This window comes from Elephantulus edwardii, unplaced genomic scaffold, assembly GCF_000299155.1.
Source record: "Elephantulus edwardii isolate Elephantulus edwardi_28Jun2011 unplaced genomic scaffold, EleEdw1.0 scaffold00109, whole genome shotgun sequence".
In the NCBI taxonomy this organism is placed as follows: domain Eukaryota; kingdom Metazoa; phylum Chordata; class Mammalia; order Macroscelidea; family Macroscelididae; genus Elephantulus; species Elephantulus edwardii.
In genome coordinates, this window is record NW_006399859.1 from 11,435,131 (window position 1) to 11,455,130 (window position 20,000).

The 20,000-nt window shown below is 41.1% G+C and overlaps 1 protein-coding gene across 1 annotated transcript in view; it reads right to left on the reverse strand.

Annotated features, from left to right (window-relative positions):
* SPON1 (spondin 1, extracellular matrix protein) overlaps positions 1–20,000 on the reverse strand; it is a 438,663-nt gene that overhangs the window by 279,607 nt on the left and 139,056 nt on the right. The window lies entirely within an intron of this gene.

The following is a 20,000-nucleotide window of genomic DNA, read 5'->3' on the forward strand; positions in this document are numbered from 1 at the left end:
TCCCTCATCGGCTTCAATGCAGTAAACATAATTTATCCAGTTTTTCTCAGTCTTACCCCCACCCCAATGTCAGCCTCATTCTACAACAGTGGCACCATATAATATTTGTCCCTTTGTGACTGAGATATTTCACTCAGCATAATGTCCTCCAGGGTCACCCATTTTGAATAATATAGCCCATTTAGTGTCACAATTGCTTTCCATTTTGTGCTTTTTGTTGGTAATTTTGCTATTTAAATGGCCCCCAAGCATAATGCTAAGTGCTATCTAGTGGTCCTAAGAAGGCTGTGATTTGCCTTATGAAGGAAATATGTGTATGAGATAACATTCGTCAGGCAGTAAGATGGTAAATTCAATGTTAATAAATCAACAACATATCTTAAATAAGGTGCCTTTTAAACAGAAATACACATGAAGTTACTTATTGATAGGTTGATGTAATGCTGTGACCAGAGGCTCATACGAGCCTAACCTTATAGCAAGATTCAGCATTCACTAATTCTCCTGTTCATGGCCACTTTATAAAATAATATCACTGTAAATAATAAAAGCCAACTCTAACTTGTCTAAATTTTTATACTCCTTTGGAGTTAGAGCCAGGATTAGGTAACCAGTGAATTTAACTGCTTGACGCAATCTCTTATCTTCTGGCCCGGCCTGGTTCTCTTGAAGAGAGGAAATACGTAGTTGATAATTACTGAGCAAAGACAGCACAGATGTTCCATGCATTACAGAGTGGAGTTTGATCATTATGAAAGGAAATGTTCAGAAACACTGTAAGCCTATTTTAACAATGGTGGTGGAGACCATGTCTCTAGCTTAACTGGTCCATCCCAAATCTTTTCACCCAGTCAAGTCACATTCCATATCTGAGTTTTAACTTCCATTACAAGAATATTTGAGAAGTAAGTTGAAAGGTGCCAAGCAAACCCTGTCCTACCTTGAAAATATAAAGGAGTACTTTCTATGCCATATCTTCTTATCCCATCCTTTATAGAAGAGAAAATAAGACATACTGGGCAGTCCAGAACTCAAGCCTTGACCTGTCTGACCCCACACTCCTCTACACGGGGCAAATGTTGTTAATGGAATGTTGGCAACCAGTCAAGAGCCATCTTGAAAAATGACATTAGCAGTGGACACTGCAGTGATTGCCAGAGACACATGGGGAGAGAGGCTTTCCTCGTCTGTGGAGGAATAATTAAACTTTTCTGCACAGAGTTGTTTCAGAGACGGCAGTGGCAGCAGCTCCCTCCCTCCTCTCTATCCCATAACTCCCTCTCTCTTCCTGGCTCTGTTCCAGGGCTAAAGTGAAATTGGAAAGGCAGCCTTGTTCCAAAGAGGCCTTGGCGTTTCGAGTGCTCAGATGAATATTCATGTTGTGGTCCCTCTGCCTCCTTCTCTCTCTTCCTCTCTCGCCTACCTAGGGCAAGCATGGCCCTTAGCAGGTGCTCACTGAAGGTGTGTCAAATGGATGATTGATCCTGTGGGGTGGCGTGGGGGCTGGGGATGGTAAGAATTATTTTGATGTTCCTCAGGCCAAGTGCCTCCTATGACATGGCAAGTAAATGGCCTCTCCCTCCTTTCATCTCCATAGTTTCCACCCTGGACTCTCATCTTGAAGACTTGGTAGCATAACGCATAGTGCATATATCCGGCTGCTGACAGATTGGTGGTTCAAATACCTACCTCCCTGGAAGAAAATGAACCCGTCTCTTCCCATACAGATTTACAGCCTTGGAAACCCAGTTATGGGTGGAGCTAAGGATGGTCAAGCTTTGTCTGATATACTTTGGACATGTTGTTAGGTGAAGCCAGCTCTTGGAAAGGACATCATATTGGGGAAAAAACAGAGGTCAGTGAAAGAGAAGACCCTCAGGGAGGCAGACTGACACAGTGACTGTAACAATGGGTTCAATTATATCAAAGATGGTAAGGATAGCACAGGGTAAGGCAAGGTTCAGATCTGTTGTTTAGGGCCGCTATGAGTCATTCTCAACTCAATGGCACCAAACAACATGCGTCAGACATAACCTCAATGGCAGTGGAGTAACACCCCATTCTCTCTGATCTTCCTTTGTGACTGTCATTCCCACTGAGGGTTTTTGGGACCTGATCTCCAACCCTCCTTTTCAGAATTAAGTCCTTGCTTCTTGTCTCCCTTCTCAGTCGCTCAGGCTCTGCAGTCACTCTGGGCAAAATCCTCATCTGGTCCAGCCCAGACCACAGGTTTATCTGGTCGCATGTTAGGTCTTATAGGACAGGCTGGAAGTGCAGGCCCAGGAAGGCAGTGAGTGGGATGAGATCATGAAGAGCTCTTATAGACCACGGTTCCCAAGCATCTCCCCCTTCACCTCTCCAGCTGGAGAACTATTGAGGTCTTCCAGTCCTCAATAAAAGACGAATCATCCTTGGGGGAATGAAAACTGATTGAAGATGTATTCATAAACTGCAGCAGATGAGACCTCAGATAGTCCAGGGCTCAAAATCCCTGCTCTATCACCTAAGCTGGAGGATGTTACATATATTGGGTCTCTGTTTCCTCCTCTGTAAAATATAAAAGTATCTGCATCATAGATTTGTTGGCACATATTTTAATTATTGTTTTACTATGATTTCAAAAATATATTAATACCCATCAGAAGCTCAGAGATGTGACATTTTGGCAAAGCAGAGGAAAAGGGAGAAACAAAAATAAAGAAGACTAATCCTCATGGAGAGTCTGTGACAGAACAAATGGTTACTGGATCATCTGCTAATCAAAGTCAATTTACTGGTAATGTTCATTGACTTTACCAGCTGGCCTACTCTTCTGGTGTGAACACACCTTTGCCATCATCATACCCCTTCCTATTCCATTACTAGGATACACTTGTAGGTCTCCAAATGCTCCCTGCTCTTTCTGGTTCAGGGATGGCTGCATGCTCTGTTCAGTGATGTTACCAGAAAAGATATCACCTCATGTGGTAACTCACAGTGTCACCACTGACCCCTGTATGGACCTCTTCTCATACCTGACTCCACAGAAACCTTAAACCAAAACCAGTCTCATTGTTATGTGCATGTTATGTGCAGAATACTTGCTGCTATTGTGTGTACTGTCAAGTTGGAACTGACCCACAGCTGACTTTGCAATAGGTTTTCTGAGGCAGTAAAATCATATAAAGGGAGATTGACCATCTTTCTCCAGTAGAGCAGCTGGTGGATTTGAATTTGGGCTAGTGACACAATGCCTTTTTACTAAGCCACCAAGGAATCTTTAATAATGCTTATTTCAATTTTAATCCTAGAATAATATATGATATAGTTTTCAGTTGTATAAATATACTATTTCTTAGATTATACAGCTACTTAGAAGCAAATTGTTTTGTAAAATCTTTCTGTAGTGAATAACATTATCTGTTTCACTATTAGTAACCAAGCAGAAGTAACCAAGCCTTTTGCATCATTCTTTTAATTATGTCTTCATTTTCAAGAAAGAGCATAAATCAATAGATATCTCATAGATATGTTGTTGTTGGGGAGGTGTCATTAGGTTGAGTATGACCCATTGTGATCCCGTGGATAACAGATAGGAGCCCTGTTCTATCTTGTGCCATCCTCACACTTCCTGACACACTACATCCCATTGTGACAGTCACTGTGTCAGTCCACTTGCTTGAGTGTCTTCCTCCCCTTTGCCAACCATCTGCCTTTCTGAACATCACATCTCTCTCCAAGGTATAGCCCTTCCTAGCAACATGCCTGAAGAGTGTGAGGTAAAGCTTTGTTATCTTTGCCTCCAAAGAGCACTCTGCCTGCACTTTCTTATTTTTTTTTGTTCACTTTTCACATTTTTTTGTTCTTTTGGCAGTCTATGAGATGTTCAGTGCTCTTCTCCAACACCACAGCTCAATGGCATAAATTCTTTTTCTGGCATCCTTTTTCATTGTCCACAACAGTCAGTTGTGGGCTGGCAAATCTTTTAAATTTAATTAACAGTCTGTTGTGGGCTCTTTGGTCTTTTTTATTTAATTAACAATCAATTGTGAGCTGGGAGCATCTTGTTTAAACCAATTAGGCCTTTGTGATTTAAAAATTGGTTGGTATGAAGACTGATTAGCTTTGAGAGACACAAACTAAATTGTCAATTTGTTATATTTGGGGCGAACATTGTTCTAACTGGTATAACACTGTCAGTGTGTGTACTGCAATAACTTGTGGGTTGCTGTGATACCGAAAGCTAGGCCACTGGTATGCCAAATGCCTCAAGGGTTACCCGTGGTGGACAGGTTTTAGTAGAGCTCCCAAATTAAGAGAGACTGATTAAGATTATGAGGAAGCCGAATTGGCTAGTCACTTTTTAAATAACAGGCCTCTGAAAATGCTATGAACAGTAGAGGAAAGTGGATATTCATACATATAGGCTCACAAATACTGTTTACCACAATACTACAAATAAAACATCAGAAAATTTTATAAGAGATTATAAAAACATTGGCAGCAATGAAAGCAACAGTGTGGCTTGTAGCCTGCACAGATAAAACCAAATGGTTCAAAGTTTCACTATAATTGGTATTAATAACAGCTCTGAACAGAGCACACGGGAATATTCAGAAAAATTAGAATAAGGTTTTAGCCTGGTAGGTAAATTGATCCAATGTAAACTCGGTGTGTAAAACAATGTTTTCATTGTTATAACTAACAACAGGGATATTTCTATAAAAAGAATAAATTTCTGTTGAAACACTGCATAAAAGTTTTATAGATAGCTATTTGGTATCATCCTCTCAGACAGTGCCATCTGGTGTAGTCTGCACTCCCTGAACCCTTGCATTGATACTCTACTGACTCCCTCTCTCCCTTTTCCTCTATTACCAGTGGCCACTACTCAATGTCAGCTGGGCTCTTTGCACCTTCTCCTCCACTCCAGGCGGGTGCTCAGCTGACTCACCTCTGTTTCTCTTCTGTAGTTACGCTTTTCTATCAGGTGGTTGTTGATGACTGCGGTTGAGTTGAGCATGACTCATAGAGACCCTACGAACAAAAGGCCTGAAGCCTTTCTATAACTATCGTTGTTTCTCAAAGTTCATAGAGTTTCCAGAGGCATGTTGTTTAGGACGTGTAGTTGCTGCCTATCGGCTAGTATAGTTCCCCACCACTCTGCAGGTTCCTGGTAGGCATTGACTGTACTCTTACTCAGCTCTGCATGCTTGGTGTTTGGCGTGGTGCCTGGTATGGAATGTGGGCATTAAGAGTAGTGTTCTGTGGATAGGAATCAATGAACAGATAAATTCAGCCAATCTCTCAGGCTTGTCTGTCTCTGGCTGTCTTTTAATCTAAATCTTAGCTCACTTTGCCGGGGAAAAGCAGTCAGGAAAAAAGAGGGGGAAAAAAAGGAAAAAAAGAAAAGGAAATGTAGAAATATAGCCTTTTCTTTTTTTCCTTCTCCTTGCCTCCCACTCTGCCTTTGAATTGAGTTTTTAAGTTTGAGATTATTTCAACTTTACAGAAAAATTGTAAGAACAGTACAAACAGCTTCTTCACTCGGAGCTGTCTGAAAGTGCATTGTTGGAATGATGCCTGACCACCTTGGGCACTGAGTGCGCATTTTCTGCAAAGAGCAATACAGCCATCATGTTTAGGAAATTAATACGGATACATTACCACCATCATCTAAGATACCATGCTTGGTAAAGCAGAAGGTCAGGGACAAAGAGGAAGGCACTCCAGAAGATGCACTGACACAGTGACTACAATAGTAGTGTCCACTTCTTGGACACCATTTATATTTTTGTTGTTGTTTTGATACTTTGTTTTTGGTTGTATTTTTTTTAAATAAAAGTTTACAGAGACTTTGGATTTCCATTCATACATTGTTGCACTTTCCTCCCCCCCCCCATCCCTTCCCCAGTTCACTTTTCTCTTTGAAAAAAAAAATTCTTTCATTGTTATACAATACTCCTTACCTCCCAAGTCCACTTTACTATGCAGCTCTTATTCTGGACTCTTGTCATGAAAATAATACCTAATCATATATCCCTTTAAACAGTTCTCTCCCTCATCTGTTTCAATAAAGTATACATTATTTATCCCCTCTTTTCTTAAGTTCCTCCCCAACCCCGATTTCTCAGCAGAAAGCATGTAAGAAAGAAGACAGTGGAATGACATATATCAAACACTCAAAAAACACAGCTGTCAACCAAGAATATTGTACCCAGCAAAACTGTCCATCAAATATGAAGGAGAAATAAAGATACTTCCAGAAAAAACAGAACCTAAGGGAGTTTGTAAAAACAAGACCAGCATTGCAGATGTCCTTCCTAACAGAGGTGCCACAGAAAACAGGATGAACCAAAGTAACTAGCAACAACATCAAAAAGAACTCAACAAAATGATAGCAATAAAATCCATTTATGTTTTGACGACTGTTTTATAGGTGAAAGATCTAATTTAAAATCCCTGTGCTGCATTTAGATTTTATGGGACTTTAATAACCAGTTGAGGACAGTTCCTCAGACTTTCCTTGATTATGACTTTGAAATTTTTAAAGCATGCATGTCAGTTATTCTGCAAAATATTCTGTATCCTCAGGATTGGATTAAGATTATGTGACTTTAGCAAGTTCTATGGTGTTGCTGCGGCCTTCTTTCTGCATCAGGTGGCAAGAGATTTAAGTTTAGATTCATCCTATTACTAGTGTCTGCTTAAAAGAGAAAGAGCTGGTATTCTGGTATAAAAATTTCCTCTTCTTTCTTACAGTTTCAAACTATTTCTTATATAATTTACAAATGTACTTACTTACACAAGGTAACCTATAGTTTTCCAATTTATTTAATGGGATGGAAGCTTTTATATTTGCTTGGTAACCGACCCTCCACCATATGTATGTGTACCTGTTCTTCATCCTATATTGACATTATATTTTAATTTTTATTTTCTCTGCTATTTTTTTTAAATCAGCACAAATATTCTCTTTGATTTTTTTTTTTTTACACCACTTCATATTATTTAGGGCAACTGTCATGGAGCAGACAAGCCAAAGAAATTGAGGCCAGAACTTAATAGTTTTTGAAGCCATAAAAACCACCTTTTCAAATATGTATTTGTTTGTTTTAATTCAGGAAACTGAAAATTGCTTCTTTAAGGGTGTGTAAATGCTTTGTTTTGGAAAAAACCCAACTCCAAGACTCAACAGTAATAATATAAACTAACCAAACAACAACAAAATAAAACCCAAACAAATTTATACTTCGTTACATGTCAATCCACTAACTAAAAGGTGGACAGTTCAAATTCACCAGCTTCTCAGTAGGAGAAAGGTGAGCAGTCTCCTTCCAAAACCATTTTGTGTGTGTGTGTGTGTGTGTGTGTGTGTGTGTGTGTGTGTTTCACATATTCCTTCATTCACATCATGTTTCATATGATCATTCATTTATACACATTTTGTTTTATAAAATTAATCATCACTGATCCATGCCTACTTACCCCATCTTTCCCCCTTCCCCATTGTATCTTTCCTCATTCCTTAATCCCGTAACTCTTTCCACCAAACTTTGTCATCCTAGTGATTTCTGACCCCTCGCCACCCTTAGCCTCCCTGCATTCTTACTAGTTGTCCTACTCTCCTCCCATAAACATTTTAACCCTCAGAAACATGATGGAGAGTCACCCTAAGATTTGATGGCTGTGGGCTTGGTTTGGTTTTGGGGGCTTTTATGGGGTATTCTTTTAAAAGGGAAGGAAACTGGAGACTTGAGGTTAGGTAGAGAGCCTAACAAGGTGTGAGACACGAGCAGACAGCAGAGAATCCCCAAGGTTCGGCTTGGGCTTGTGGACCTGAAGGCAGCCATAAAGCAGTCTTGTAGGTTCTCTATGTTACAGTTCCCTTCTGACACCCCACATTTTAAAAAATGTCTTGTTAATCATCACCATTGGCCTTAGCTGTGATGTAGGGTCTTTAAGAGATGGGCCAGAATATAAGAGTGAAGCAAAGATAAGAGTAACTACATCCACAGTTTAAATACAGGGGATAGTAGTGGTGGCCAGTGACAGCTAAGATCTTTAAGGGGTAAGGTACTAATTCCCTGGAGCCCCTGGATGGTACCAATGGCTATCATGCTAAGTTGCCAATCTAAAAGTTCAAGTCTACCCAGAGGCAGCTAAGAAGATAGGCCTGATGATCTGCTTCTGAGCAATCAGCCATCAAAACCTCATAGATCGCAGTTCTACTTTGATACCACTGAAGTTGCCATGAGTCAGAATAAATTCAATATCGACTGGTTCTTAATAGCACCCTAACTTAAGGAGATTCAACTGTAATTACACAGAAACTGACTTATGACCAAATAATCTGCAGTTGATACTTTTGCAAATAAAAAGATAAGGGACTGGCCTTTTAGGAGTTAGATTTTGCTCCTGAGAATCCACACTGTTGGTTCTATTTAGAGAATCCTCTATGACTTCTAGAAGTCCCTAGGTGGGACAAACTGTGATGTGCCCAACTACCAAATGAAAGGCTGGTGTCAAAGCTAACCAGAGGTGTCCTGCAAGAAAGGCCTTGTAGTCTACTTCCAAAAGATCACAGCCCTGCAAACTCTATGTAGTGCAGTTCTACTCAGCAGTGCACAGGGTCAACATGGGTCAAAGCTGAGTCAATGGGAATTTATCTACCCCCTCCCCCATTGCCACTGGCATGAATGGGATGAGGAAAGGTAGACTGAGAACTGAGGTCCAGAACATTTCCCAAATTTGTCCCATTGAGGATAGATTCTTCCTCACCTCAGCATGTAATGGTTATTTACTGAGGAAGAGGACAAGGTGAGTCTTCCCTCTCAATACAGAAAGGAATAAGTTGAAGGAGTCTATTATTGTACATAGAGTGACACTACCGAGGCACTGTCAAAGAGGTGCTACAAGTCATTGACTGGACAAGTGACAGACAGTAAAAGGAAGTTAAAGCCACGAGAGACAGCCAGAAGTTAAGCACACACAGACACAGGTAGAGACATCAGAGCCAAAAAGTGAGTTTACCTAGCAACACAGCTGGTGCAAAGAAAGATTTCTCCAAAGACTGAAGCCACAGCCCGCGCAAGCACACACTGACTCATCGTGTTTCTACATGGAGCCACAGATGCGTTTAATTTTATACATTGAGGCTGATTTGCACATTGTAGAGTATGCATGGATCCAGCTGTCTGGGGCCAAATGAGCACAGTAGATGTGAGTGGGAGACCAGCAACCAGTCCATGGGCTCTGCCGACTTACTCTCATTGGTTACCTGGTTCCTCATCTGCAAGACAAGGGTCAGTCCTGCAGATTTCAATCTGGGGCTGTGGCTCCCAATTTTCCTTGGCTTTGAAAACTCTTCTGGAAGGGAAGCTGGGACTGGTGCTCAGGGTCTGGATGTAATTACTGCAAAACAGCCTCTGACTGTAGAGGGAGGGATGGGGATGGTCTTTGGATCATGTAGGAGATGATAGTTAAATGGTCCTGCACCCAAAACGGCAATTAGAGCAATTCTGATGTCATCGTTAATCATGCCGATTTATGGTTTGAAAAGAAACCAAATGATGGACATAATGATTATTTCTATTTCAGTTTCCCCTTCTCTTTCTCCTAAAAAAACCGGCAATAGCACCAAAGTCAAATTAAACATCTGCTTGAAAAATAAACCAGAGTGCTGATGACAGCTGCTCTGGACTTACAAATGTACCACAGCTGTCAAACTCCTAAATTAACAATGATTTTCATTTATGAATAGCATAGAACTAAGAAATAAAGGAGCTTTTTCTACTTTGTTTTTCCTGCTTTTAGGGGCTAAGTGTGAAATGTTAGGGGAAAGCCCAAGGGAAAACATAGCTGAAATCAGCCACAATAATTGATCATGAAGGAAAAGGGGGATTTTCTTTCTTCTCATGTAACTTTATTTCTTAATTGACCTTAGGTTGGGACTTCATGGACCCTGTGGCAAGCAGGCTTGCAGAGGTGCAAAGAAATTGACTCCAGTTCTTTGATTAATAGTTGGAAATGAATAGCGATTGGAGGGCATCTGTAGAGAGAGGTAGGGCATCTGGTGCATCACTGACGACTCTGCTCATCTTTCAAGTGTCATTTGCATCTTTAGGGGTCTTTCAATCCTTGCTTCTTCCATATCTAATGATCAATGCCCAGATATAAGACTAGGTGGCTCTAGATGTAAACTCTCTAATCCAGGTATTTTCATGACAGCATAAAATATGTCTAACTACTGCAAACTTAAATATAACTCGGAAAGACAAATCAACTCCGAAAAAACCAAACCCCCACTGCTGTTTAGTTGATTTCAAATCCTAGTGACATTATAGGGAGCTCTGGTGGTCTTGTGGCAAGAAGCTGCACTGCAATCCCAAAGGCATGCAGTTCGAGGCCACCAGCTGCTCCACAGAAGGATAGATAATCTCGTCCTCTGTAATTAACTGCCTCTGAAAACCTGCCAGAGGATGAGCTATGGGTCAGTTCCAGCTCTATGGTACACGGCAACAACAACAACAGTGACCTTATGGAACTCAACAATGGCACATGATGGTAAGAAGCAATCTTACGGAACAGAAGAACACTAGCCACACAGGCTGCTAAGACTGTAAATCTTTACAGAAATAGACTGCCTTATCATTCTCCCATGGGCAGCTGAAGTGTTTGAACTGCTGTTAGTTGTCTAATGCTTAATCCACTATACCAACAAAGCTCATTGAAAGACATGCAAAGTGAAACTGAAGTGATTTCTTTGTCCTTTTCTACTCTTGTCCCGTTGTCATCACTGCCATTCCTGGGCTGATGTGAAAATAAGCCCTAAGAATGGGTGAAGTTCCCCATGGGACATGTCTCTTGAGAGTATTAATTGGTTAAAAACAACATACCGATTGAAACAGATACATGTACACCCATATTCACTGTAGCATTACTTCTTGTTGTTGTTGTTATGTGCCGTCGAGTCGTTTCCGACTCAAAGCGACGCTATGCACAACAGCCCTAAACCCTGCTCTATCCTGCGCCAACCACACCGCCTCTGACACACCCATCCCGATTACCCCAGTCACCGAATCAATCCATCTCATAGAGGGTCTTCCCCTCCTGCGTTGTCCCTCAACCCTCCCAAGCATGATGTCCCTCTCCAAAGACCCGTCCCTCCTGGCAACATGTCCAAAGTATGTCAGACGAAGCCCCAGAATCCTTGCCTCCAAGGAGTAGCTTGGTTTAATCCTCTCCAAGATAAATCTGTTTGTTTTCCTGGCAGTCCAGGGTACATTCAGTACCCTTCTCCAGCACCACAGCTCAAAAGCATCCACTCTCCTTCTGTCCTCCCTAGTCATTGTCCAACTCTCTGATGTATAACAAGTGATTGCAAAGACCATGGCCTGTATCAGGCACACCTTAGTCTCCAGAGAGACACTGTTGCTCCTGAGTACCTTAGAGAGGTCCCTAACAGCAGACTTTCCCATCGCGATACGCTTTTTGATTTCCTGACTGCTGGTGCCAAGAGTGTTGAATGTGGAGCCGAGAAAACTGAAGCTGTGAACACTCTCAATCTCTTCGTCATCCATCCTGATGCTGCCAATTGGTCCAGTGGTGAGAATCTTTGTCTTCTTGACATTGAGCCTTAGTCCATACTGAAGGCTGTAGTCCTTGACCCTTCACAGCAAGTGCATGAGGTCCTCCTCAGTTTCAGCAAGCAGGGTTGTGTCATCTGCATAACGCAGATTGTTAATAGACCTTCCACCAATCCTGATGCCACAATTCTCCTCATAGAGCCCAGCCTCTCGGATAATCTGCTCTGCATACATGTTGAAAAGGTATGGAGACAGGATGCATCCCTGGTGTACACCCTTCCCAATTTTGAACCATGCAGTGTTACCCTGCTCTGTTCTGACTACTGCCTCTTGGTCCAAGTATAGGTTTCGCATTAGCACAATTAAATGTTCTGGGATTCCCATTCTTCTCAGAGTTAGCCACAGTTTGTTATGATCCACACAGTCAAATGCCTTTGCATAATCAATGAAACACAGATAGACATTCTTCTGGTATTCTCTGCTTTCAGCCAAGATCCATCTAACATCAGCAACAATATCCCTAGTACCACGACCCCTTCTAAACCCAGCCTGGACTTCCGGCAGTTCTCTGCTGATGTGCTGTTGTAATCGTTTTTGGATGATCTTCAGCAGAATCTTGCTTGCATGTGAAATCAATGACACTGTTCTGTAGTTTCCACACTCAGTTGGGTCACCTTTCTTTGGAATGGGAACAAATATAGATCTCTTACAGTCATTACTTAGAATAGTAAAAAGGTGGAAGCAACTCAAATTCTCATTGAGAGAAGGATAAGCAAAGTGGATAAAATTCTACACAATGGAATAGTATTTAATAATAAAGAAAAGTCCATTCTGATATATGCCACAACATGGATAGATTGAAAATACTATACTGAGTAAAATTAGCCAGGCAAAAAAGAACATTCTCTTATCCCAGTTATGTGAAACATATAAATGTAAATATAAAATATCCAGAATTGAAAATACACAAAGCATCAATTCTTTTAAAGTCTTCTGTATTCACTGTCCAACTTTGGCATGCATATAAAGCAATGGAAAATACCATGATTTTATATAAAATTAATGTGTGTTAACAAAGCATTTGATATAAAAGAAGTCTTCTCTTTATCTCAATCCTTGAGTAACAAAAGATATCTCATAACTGTCATCTCATAAAGAAAAGAGAACTAAATGAACAATTTTATTAAAGTATAAAAATCATAGGAAACACACAAGCTAGTTCATTAGCTTCTTAGGATCAAGAAAGTATGTATGATATCACTGGAACTTTCTAACTGTTGCCCAAAATTCCATTTCTATCTGGATCTTTCTGGATATAAAAAATTTTCACAAGGTTAAAAACATCTTGTTCTGATCTCACCCTAGCCAGGACAAGGAGTTGGTATATTGGAAGCTCTGGTATCAGCAGTAGAGAAGGACTGACCTCATCCTCCTAATATAGACCGAGCCTCTGTTACACAACAGGGGAAGACCACAATCCCCTTGGGTCCACCCGTGCAGCCATTCCTTGATGTTGGCATGGGCCCTAGAGCAAGGCTTCTGTCCTTTTTTTCACCTGCATTTAATCAGCTTACTGCTTTGCTTGGAGCCTTATTTAGACCCAGCTCCTCTGTGGTCTACACTTGCTATCTAATTCTTACCCATTCCCTCCTTTTTGGGCTGGATCATGCACTTGGGAACCAGGTGCTGAATGAAATACTGCTATTACTGCACTGTTCCCTGAGAACCAGGCTATCACTGGCCCGTCAGGAGACCCTGGCATCTGGAGTCCACCTGTTGGATGGTAAGTGTAAGGAAGGGTATTAAGGTCTTCTTGAACCAAGCACCCATTGGTCTTTGTAGCCATAGTACTGGCCCCAAAAAATGTTCTCCAAGAACCAGCCACTTTAGCTGATTCCGGTCTTCCTAACATTTGTTTGAATCCTTACCTCTCTGCCCTGCTTACTGTTGCTGAGGTGGTGTTGTTTTTAGGTATCATCAAGTCGAGCACAACTCATAGCGACCCTATGAACAATAGATCTGAACCCTGTCCTATTCTCATTGCTTCATTCTCATTATTTCAGACACACTTCAATTCATTGCAGCAGTCACTGGGTCAATCCATCAGGTTGAGGGTCTTCCTCTCTTTCACTGACACTTTACCTTTTCAAGCATGATGTCCTTCTTCAAGGACATGTTGCCTTTCCTAGTAACATGCCCAAAGCATGTGAGACAAAGCTTCCTCATCCTTGCCTCCAAGGAACACTCTGGCTGCACCTTCTTCAAAACTGGCTGCACCTTCTTCAAAACTGGCTGCACCTTCTTCAAAACATATCTGTTTATTCTTTTGAAAGTCTATGGCAAACTCAGTATTCTTCTCCAACATCACAGTTCAAAGGCATCAATTATATCATCCTCATTCATTGTCTAGCTTTAAGAAGTGACTAAAAAGATCATAACCTGAATTGGAAGCACCTTAGTCCTCAAACTGAATTCACCGCTCCTCAGTAATTTAGAGAGGTCCCTGACTCTGCGGTCAGTGTAATTCAGATCCTGATTTCGTGACTACTGGTACCAAGTATATTGATTATGGATCCAAGTGAGATGACAACATCGACAATTTCAATCTTTTCTCCTTCTATCATGATGTTGCCTATTGGTCCAGTGATAAGAATTTATTTTCTTGACATTGAGAGGCAATTCGTATTGAAGGTTCTAATATTTGATGTTCTCCAGCAAACACTTCAAGTCCTCCTCAGTTTCAACAAGACTGTGAGGTTGTGAGGTCCTGGCTTGCCTCAAATTAAAACCACCCAGATTTATGACAACTGTGTCTGTGGTTCCGCTAGATACCAAATCCTAGAAAAATTGCATGGTCAGCTCCACCCTAGCCACATCAGATCCTGCTAGGCCTGTTCATTTCCTCTAACACACAAACACAGAGTTCATCTCATGTGGGTTTTCTGTATTATTAACTTTTTCAGAATATGATAAGTGGGTGACCCCTGTGAAGTTTTGTGAGAGTAGCTAAGTCCTCTTTAATTCTCATCCTCCCTTTCCACTACAAGTCTTTCCTTGCCAGGTCCCTGGGCTGGTTTTCTACTTTCTAAATATTCTGTTTCTTTACTTGTGGAGCAACAGCTCCCTTAGGCAGTCCTTTACCCATCTGATTTACAGGAGGGAGTCGGCCCTGCTTCTCACAGATTAACTAGAAATAGCAGTGGAGTCAAGCTCAGTCAGCATGCCTTAACGGTGGTTAGCTAGAATCAACGGTTTTCTTGATTTGGGGAGAAGTGAGTTTAAGTCCAAGCTACATCACTTAGATGTTTTGTTAACTTGAACATAAAATATCTAAACCTTAGTTTCTCATCAATAAAATGGGAACAATATAGTAAAGACTATACTGGCCTTTTGCAGAGATTAATTAAGATGAGGCATGCAAGGACCCTAGCACGATGCTTGGCAATTAATTTAAACTACTTATAACAAAATTTCAGTGCTCTGGCAGTGTAGAGGTAAGAAGCTGTGTTGAAAAAGACACGTGGTTCAGATCCACCGATGGATGTGAATGCTCCCTGGGAAAAGGATATGTGTCTCCTCCTGTATAGCTAACTGCTTCTAAAATCCTGCTGGATTTCAGTGTTGGTTCTGACTTGATTGTACACAAGAATAACATAACAAAATTAACCTTAGAGGAAGTACAATCACAATGTTCTTTTTAAGCAAGATGACAAGACTTGCTTGCTTCAGCCATATCATCAGGAAAGACAAATCATTAGAAAAGATGTCATGTTGAGTAAAATACAGAGTCAACAAAAATTAGAAAACCCCTTTTTGTGATGTTAGTACAATCGCTTCAACAACAAGCTCAAACATTTTAGAGAATATCAGGATGGTACAAGACTAGGCATCGTCTCCTTCTATCATGTATGAGATTGCTCTAAGTTAAATCCAAACCAATGACAATGAACCAAACTATAATTCATGTAAATCAATACAGTAGATATATTTATGTACCTATAAAGAAGTTAGTGGTATAACAGTTAAAGGGTGGTGCTGAGAAGGTAGTGGCTCAAATCGACCTTCCAACAACTAAGACAAAGATATGACAGCTCTTGGTTCCATAAAGATTACAGCATTAGAAACTCTACGGAACAGTTACACTCTGTCCTGGAGAGTAGCTAAGAGTCAGAATCAGTTTGATGTCACTGGGTCCTATGTGTTTCTTCACATTTTCTCAGCACAGCTCTGATTCTAACCACTGTTGCAAATGGCAAGCTCTGAAAAGACTTGGACCAATCTGACTCCTTTAGACTAGGATGATGTTTACGTTGACTATGTGATGGACTTTCTGTTTCCTTCTCCAGAGCTCCCCTGATGCTGCAGTAAGTATGAAGAATCTACTGAACACTTAAAGCATGTGCAGCCCAAAACTGCAGGGCAGTTAATACGAGTAGGGGTCACCCTAGGTCAATGGGGGATGAAAATTCCTGGCTAAAGTCTTCCTCCTTTCATCTCCAAGCAGACTAGCTTGAGGCATGTAGCATAAGCCCTCTCAAAAGGTTCTGTCAAGATCAAGGATCAGTGCTTGCAGTGATAAGCCAAGTACATCAGACTTAACCAAATTCTCTCCCTACCCAGATCCTCATACTAATCCCTGGGATTGCTTCCCAAATAAACTACTTGCATGCAAGCCTTTGTCTAAGCTGAGCTTTTAGGAGATTCCAAGCCAGAAATCAACAATTACTGAGCTCCTAGGATTGGGATATGCACTAAGACAAGGGTTGGTCATTTTTTTTTTCTATGTAGGATTGAACAGTAAATTCTTCAGACTTTGAACACCATATGGCTTTTTCACAACTTTTCAGTCTTCCTCCACAGGGCAAAAGCAGCTACAAGCAGTACGTAAATTAATAATCATGCCTGGGTTTCACTAAAATATTCTTTACCCAAAAAACTCAACAAACAATCCAGGTGGCAGGGCAATTTTGGCAGCTGGGCTATATTTTACTAGTTTCTCAGTTGGGACCAGAAAGAGAAAACTGACCACTGCCTTTAGGAAGCTGGAAGGTTATTTTCTTTTGGTAGAGGTGGCTGAAGCAAGTCACCAAGAGGCCTGGAAAGCCATGATAAATAGATGATGATGATGATGATGATGCAGATTCTCCCCCTCCACACTTTCCTTCATTATGTTTCATGCAATCATTCCCATACATTGTGTTGTAGAAAATTAACCACCATTGGACTATGTCCCCCATTATTCAGTCTTTTCAGGGCCCCGCCTGCTCTTTCCCATTTCCTTTAACCCCTCCCTCCACTCACCAAATTGTGCGACCTTGTGATTTTCCCCTACCCATCCTCACCCCTCTGCTCCCACCCCTTTCCCCCCTTGGACTCCCATATACGTTTTACTAGTCATCCTAGTCTCACAATAATGGTCTCAGGCAAATAAATACTTTTTAAAATTGTAGTAGGTTGATATTACAAATTTTTAGCCAATGAAACCACTTTAATGCATACAATTCAGAGACACTAATGCTTGCCATGCTGTGCAGACATTGCCATTACTCTTTCCAAAATTTTCCATCCTTCTTAACAGAAACTTAGTCCTCAATAGGCAATTACTATCACTACCACTCTGGCACCTGCCTAGATTTTAGTCTCTGTCTACATTTGCCTTCTTTATATATTATCTATATGGGGTCACAATATTTGTCCTTTTGTGTCTGACTTATGCCACTCAACATGATGGTTTTCATGGTTTGTGCATGATGTACATATATCACAACTTCATTTCTCTCTTTTTTTTTTGTTTTCTTTTAATCTTTTCTCTTTACAGCTGAACACTCCTCATTTGGTCCAGTTGTGAGAATTTTTCTATTTGTTATGTTGAGGTGTAATCCACACTGAAATCTGTAGTCTTTGATCTTCATCAGTAAATGCTTCAAGTTCTCTTGGCTTTCAGTGATCAAGGTTGTATTATCTGTATGCCACAATCTGTTAATAAGGTTTTCTCCAATTCTGATGTCATATTTTTCTACATATATCCCAGCTTCTTGGATTAATATATGCTCATAATACGGATTGAATAAATATGGTGAAAGGACACAACCCTGGTGTTTAAAACCATTCTTGATTTTAAACCATTCAGTCTCTCCTTTGTTCAAATGACTGCCTCTTGGCCTATGTAAGGTTCTGCATGAGCATAATGAACGGTTTGGGAATTATCTTCTTTGCAGTGTTTCCTGCAAATTTGTCATGATCCACACAGTGAATCTCTTCCTATGCTTAATTAAACACAGGTAAACATCTTTCTGGTGTTCTCTTTCTGTCAAGAGCCCTCTGACATAAGTGATGAGATGCTTCATTCACCATGCTCTACCGGGTATGACTTGAATTTCTGGTAGCTCCTTGTTGATGTGCTGTTGCAACTGCTTTAGAATTATGAGGTGGTTGTAGTTGTGGTTGTTGTTAGGTGCCATTGAGTTGACTCCAACTCACAGCCACCCGATGCACAATAGATTGAAGCCCTGCCTGATCCTATGCCATTCTCATAACCTGGGCTGTGCTTAAGTCCATTGCTGCATCTACTGTCACTCCATCTCATTGATGGCCTTGCTCTCCTTCACTGATCCTCTGTTTTTCTGAGTAGAATTATGGGGTAGTGGCCTAGTGGTAAGGAGCTGAACTGCCATTCCAAAGGCATGTGGTTTGAACCCACCGGCTGCTCCATGGGAGAAAGATGGGCAACTCCTCCAACACAATTTACTGCCTCTGAAAACCCGCTGGAGGGTTCTAATGCAATACTATACAACATCAACTAATAATTAAGTGCATTAATACTTGTACTAACTAGTTAAAATATTTACTCTGCTGGGGTTTGGGGGTTTTTTTTATTAGTTGTCATTGAATAGAACAGAACCACCCCATAAAGTTTCTAGGCCACAATCCTTGCTGAAGTATCTGAATGACCTCCACTTCATTCATCCATCCTGCTTGGGTTGGGTTTAAACTGGTAAACAGTCAAGTTAGACTATATACATAACTTCAAGTCAGTTCAAGACAGATTTGGGCCCTAGATGAGGAGCAAAACATTGGCTTTTTAGAATGTTTAGGATTTTTTAGTTGCAAATGAAGGGTTATAGACTGGATTTGGTTTGTGTTCCTGGCTAGACTGAGACATCTTCAAAGCCAGCCTCTATGTCTTCAATGTTGATACATGAGTGATGATCAGTAAATATTACTGTGAGATAGTGGTGAGATAACAGAGTTCAAAGAGAGACTGTGGAAGGACATGGAAGACTTAACTGTTCAGAACAGGATTTTGAAGTTTTTCTTCAAATCAATGGAGTGACCAGGCATTAGCTAAATGGTGTGACTCAGCTGCACAAAATGTTAGTACATTTTATATTAGCAAGAGGAAAGATCAGGGGGCAAAGAGCTGGCATGACCAATCAGGAGGCTACTGCAATAGAAAGGCAAAAAATGACAGTGTCTGTGACGAGGCAGTGATAGGCAAGCAAGTGACAGATAGACAGAAAAGACCCTAACTGCCAGACAGTACAGACGCATGATATCCTGGGAAGAGGGAGAGGTCAAAGTTCAACCCGACTCCAGCCACACAGACTTCGTGCAGTGCAGACTCGAGTTCAAGGCCCAGCTCTGTCATCACCCTGGGACTTCAATAAGTTACTTAACCTCTCTGTGCCTCAGCTTTCTCCTCAGTAGCTACTTCATTGATTTTCTGTGAAGGTTAAAAGAAACCCAAAGAAATAAGCCAAACAAACCAAAATCAAACCCACTGCCATAGTCAGTTCTGACTCAGTGAGCCTCCATCGAGTCTCCACGACAGGCAAGCTCTATGGGAGGGGACGCCCATCTCTCTCATAGTGCACCCTGTAGATTTGAACACTGAGCTCTTAGCCGCACAACATGTAATGTTCTACGCCACCAGACTCTCATGTTTGTAATGTACTTAGGGAGCTCTAGTGGCCTAGTAGGTAAGAAGTTGCACTGCTAACCCAGAGACAAGCAGTTCAAATTCACCAACTTTTCTACAGGCAGAAGATGGACAATCTCCTCCTGTGTGATCTATAGCCTCTAAAAACCCTCTGGACAGTCAGCTATGAGTCGGTGACTTGATGGCACATAGCAACAACAATGCACTTAGAACACTGCTTGGCTCTTGATAGTTATTATAATTCTTTTATTTTATTTTTTTTTAAGGTTGAATTCCCTACAATGAGTACCAAGTGATGGTCCTATCAGGAGAAAGACTGAGCATCTCAGACTCTCCCAGGAAGGGATAAGTAGGTATCAGAATGCTACCTAAAAGTAATAAATGCATTGGAAGAGAGATTCATTCTAAGAGACAAAACTTTTGTTAGCCTTAAGGGGGTCAGACCTCCCTCTGGTGGGGTCTATAAACATCCACTCGATTTCCAGGGGCTTTTC